The sequence below is a fragment of the Saccopteryx leptura genome, chromosome 6 (genome assembly GCF_036850995.1).
Source record: "Saccopteryx leptura isolate mSacLep1 chromosome 6, mSacLep1_pri_phased_curated, whole genome shotgun sequence".
In the NCBI taxonomy this organism is placed as follows: Eukaryota; Metazoa; Chordata; class Mammalia; order Chiroptera; family Emballonuridae; genus Saccopteryx; species Saccopteryx leptura.
In genome coordinates this window covers 45,494,825-45,499,609 of record NC_089508.1, presented here as the reverse complement: position 1 = coordinate 45,499,609, position 4,785 = coordinate 45,494,825, and the positions used below count along the sequence as shown (strand labels likewise).

At 44.1% G+C, this 4,785-nt stretch overlaps 1 non-coding gene across 1 annotated transcript; it reads left to right on the top strand.

Annotated features, from left to right (window-relative positions):
* Positions 1-618: 618 nt before the first annotated feature.
* Positions 619-694, top strand: TRNAT-GGU (transfer RNA threonine (anticodon GGU)). Its single transcript has one exon. It is a non-coding gene; the product is annotated as a tRNA-Thr (tRNA).
* The last annotated feature ends 4,091 nt before the right edge of the window (positions 695-4,785 follow it).

The window sequence follows — 4,785 nt, the reverse complement described above, 5'->3', positions numbered from 1 at the left end:
CAGTCCTCTACCTCCGAGAGGGAAGGACAGGACAAAGACAAAGAAGCTGGAGTTGCCCAGGTAGCTATGCCATCTAGCTCAGTGGTCCCCAACCTTTTTTGGGCCATGGACTGGTTTAATGTCAGAAATTATTTTCACAGACCAGCCTTTAGGGTGGGACGGATAAATGCACAAAATAAAATTATGCGATTGGCGTAAAAACTGTGGTATTTTTAAATATAATTGTCGAACTTATGAGACAAGCATCAAGAGTGAGTCTTAGGTGGATGTAACAGAGGGAATCTGGTCATTTTTTAAAAAATAAAACATCATTCAGACTTAAATATAAATAAAACGGAAATAATGTAAGTTATTTATTCTTTCTCTGCAGACCAGTACCAAATGGCCCACGGACCGGTACCAGTCTGTGGCCTGGGGGTTGGGGACCATTGATCTAGCTAACTTTAGAGATGATGATGTTGTGCTTCCTTTCAAACCCTTCAGTTTTCACTATTCTCCAAGGCGAAGACATCATAAATGACTGGAAAGAAAAATTAGTACACTATTCTAGGAGACCTGTTCAATGATGTGAGTTTGTCTTTGAGAGCAGCTCACGGAGACATTAGAAACTGCAAATTGGCCCTGGCCGGTTGGCTCAGTGGTAGAGCGTCGGCCTGGTGTGCGGAAGTCCTGGGTTCGATTCCCAGCCAGGGCACACAGGAGAGGCGCCCATCTGCTTCTTCACCCCTCCCCCTCTCCTTCCTCTCTGTCTCTCTCTTTCCCTCCCGCAGCCAAGGCTCCATTGGAGCAAAAGATGGCCCGGGCGCTGGGGATGGCTCCATGGCCTCTGCCTCAGGTGCTAGACTGGCTCTGGTCGCAACAGAGCGACGCCCCCGGATGGGCAGAGCATCGCCCCCTGGTGGACATGCCAGGTGGATCCCAGTCAGGCACATGCAGGAGTCTGTCTGACTGCCTCCCCGTTTCCAGCTTCAGAAAAAGACAAAAAAAAAAGAAAGAAAGAAACTGCAAATTGTCTAAAATAAAATAGCAATATCTTTACTTGTGGTCATTTTTTTTTTCCTTAACTAGAACCAGAATAGATGGGCTGGAGTGGATGAGAAGGGAAGAAAAGCAAAGAGATTCTTGATTCAATTTATGAACGCAAGGAGTAAACTTTTGCATCTTAACATGGGATAAGACAAGCTGACATTTGCTTTCTTGAGTGGATATGTTGTTCCTGTAGATGATTTGGCAATTGCACTCTGGAGTTCTCCACTAGAAGTCATCGTGTAACTTATACTCTTATAATATGCACCACCTGCCTATAAACACTATTGACAGTGCTTACAGCTTACTGTATCATTAAAATGCCAAGACTTAGTTGTCAAATATGATATCTGGATGCTTGAAACTCACTTTCAATGATTAGAAAAGCACTGACTACCTTCCACCAACACATATTGCCCCAATAAACAGAATGGACAAGATTAGATTCTTGTGGAATTCTTTAAACATTTTGCTTGTGTCTGGAATCCTGGATATAATTCCTTAGATATTTCTTTTTCTGGATGATTGACATTTGGAAATTTTCTTTATGACCTCACTACCTTAAATTCAATCAGCTTTGTATAGATAAATTATGATTTTATATCTACTATAATATATAATATAATAAGTATAGTAATATATAAATAATAAATATAATATTATCTGTATTTTGCTACAGTAACAAACAAGCTTAATACATCATGGCTTACAACAAATATATCTATCCTGCTCTTGTTTCATGAGGGTTGTGGGTTGGCTATAATTCTTCTGGTCTCTGCTCAGCTCTACACCCACTCATTTCCACTGGCCAGAATATGTCACATGATCAAACGCAATGTCATTATTCAGGCACCTACACCAGAGGCAGGGGCAAATCACATACCACAAGGAGTATAAAATTCTATTACATGGAGGAAGTGAATTGGATTGAACAATAATTCAATATAATATAAAGTTTTACAAAGTTCCTTTGTTTGGTCAATGATGGAAAAGAGTATGATCAACAGATAATGAACTTGCTCTTTAATAGCATAAAGTATATGGGGCTTCCCTTGTTCAAATATTTTCTCATGTTCTCTCCTGGACATGTCTTCAAAAGTACTGTTTCTCATGAACAGTATCAACTGGGGGACAAGGAGGAGAAATGTTCTTTCTTGGAGGCTGGTTTGGATACTTGAAGAATTCATTTGGTACCAAGTCTTCTGGATCAGAGAAATGAATGACCAAAGTGAGGAACAGACTTGGGGATGGGCAAAAGCTAAGTGCTGCATAAAGTAATTAGCAGACGTCTTGAGCAACTTTGTATACTGGTTCTGAACGTAACTATAAGTGAGCATTTTCAAGAATATTTTCTGCAGTGGGAGCATCTTTAGTATAAATGCATTGATTGTTTCTTAAGGTGATACTTTAAAAAGTGAAACTCACCTGATGCAAGTTCTGATTTTTGTTGTTTTTGTTTTGATTTTTAAACTCTCATTCTTTGGTCTTCCTCACGTGTACCTCTGAGTGATGACTTGGTGTAAACATATTTAGCATTTCTTTCCATTTTCCACAGCAAGCCAAAACAGGTTATCCAAACTGCTAACAAGGATTCTGAGAACCTGTGATGATTGCTCCATTTTCTTCATTTCCATGGAAATAAAAGTTCTGGTCCTGACCAATTTCATAAATTTGCATGTTAGCCATCATTTATGAGTCCACACAGCTACTCTAAGTTGACAGCCTCTTCATCGCCAAGCAAAGAGAAGCTGAGCATCTCCATGTATGTCCCAATGGAAATTCTAAATAAATGAGAGACGGCAAATTAAATTTTCCCTTAGGATAAGAAATCTAAGGTGCATGATGCAGTGTGGGCCTCTGACAAAACCTGATACTATTCAATTATAGCGATATGTAAATATGACGATTTCCTTCTCCCCGAAGTCATACTCAAGCCTGGGAAATTTCATGTAAGAATAAACTTGAGAGCGAGAATGCCCTAAAGTGCCTAACAACGCACTGTAACTCACTGATTTCTACTCTGAAAATTGACTTTCCTTCTGAAAATCAGTGAGATTTTCAAGCTCTCATTGTGAGAAAGGATATTCAGGAACCTGATAAGGACAATAGTGGCAGCCCCTGCGTCATGGTGCTGGGGGCCCTTAATAGGATAGACCATTGTGAAATCTCTGTCCTACTAGCTCACAGCTGGAACTAACCCCCCGTCTGCCCGGCTTGAACTTTAAATGGGCTACGCTTATCTCCCTTCAGCTTTATTTCCATTTTCTTCCTTTTGTTGTTGTTGTTGTTGTTGTTGGCGGGGTTAGGGGATGAAATAATAAAAAATGGGAAAATAGGGGAGCTCGTGGTGGGAATCGTTTGACAAGGGCATTAACAGCAGGGTAAACTTCAGACCAGTCCTGGCAACAGACTGGCCTCCAAGTCACTCTTTGTAAATTGGAATTCCTCTTCCTATGCAGTCTTTAAAAAGGTTAATATCGCTCGCACCATCTAGCCCCATCTCAGGCAGTCCTGCTGTTGAAATTTCTGAGCTATAGGAATGTTCTCCATTTCAGTGTGTCCACATTAAAATAAGTGCAGAAAGGAAAAATCTTCGCCGGCAGCCTTGACAGAGCTCAGAAATAAACTGCGCCGCAGCGCTCCTTTCTCCTGAGCGCTGAAATGCGTGGTAAAGCACCGGCTCGCGCGTTCCCAAAGAGATTTGCTTTCAAAGATCAGTATAGGAGAGGCTGATTGGGTCTCCTGAGATAGATCTCATCCTCTGACAACTCACCGAGCCCCCGCGGAATCTCGCTCCTCGTGTCTAATTACCTGCCTGATACCCGAGCCTTTCTCCCCGCAGCCGGACTCCGAGCGCGCAAACTCTCCCCGAGGCGCGGCAGACACACAGCTGGGGGGCCGGCTTGGGCGGGGAGGGGCCCCCCAGCTGCCTCTGGAAATCCACATTTTAGGGCCTTGTAGTCATTTCCTTGGTAGTGCGAGGAAAGTTTTTTTCTTTTCTTTTCTTTTTTTTTTTTTTTGTACTTTTTTTTTTTATAAAAGGAGGCCAGAAGAGAACACCCTCCTCTTACTTCCTAATATATTATGTCCTCCCCTGCCGAGTCCGGGACTTAGTCTGGATTTGGTAACTGAAGTAATATAAATGTTAGCTAAGAAGTATTCCCGCAATGTGGTTCCAATTTAGGCCTGTTTTGAAGTCTAAAGGCCCAATATGTCTCGTAGATTCTTCGCTGGACATTAGCGCTAATGTAATTTGCGGAGGAGCGCAGGCCGCGATCTAGCAGCGGCCCCGCCTCTGCGAATCGGGGTGCTTTCCCAGCGCCGGGGGGGGGGGGTGGAGACTCGTGCATTCGCCGGTAGTTCCCCCCACCGCTTTTGATGTTGGGGGCTTTGCTCAGGAAATTGCCAGGGTTTGCAGATAAATGGAGCAAGGTAAGTGCTGTACCCTGTCACCACCCTCTCTCCTCTCCAGGCTCTGGAGGGAGGCGGCCCAGGCTGAATGCAGCCTTTCTCTGCAAGCTGTTTGCACTTTACTTCAATAACAGATCTCTCCGAACACCGGCTTGATTTGCGAAGACACGCGTGCATTTTCAGAGTTCTGCTGGCGCACCCCCGCCCCGCGCCCGCCCCCCACCCGCAGCCCAGCACCGCGCTCACACCCCTCCCGAGCCCCCGGCTGCATCCGGGTAATGAGCATCCCCCTGGAACCGCCTGCCCTTTATCTTGCTGGGGGGACCCGCACCTTTTGAACTGCCATCT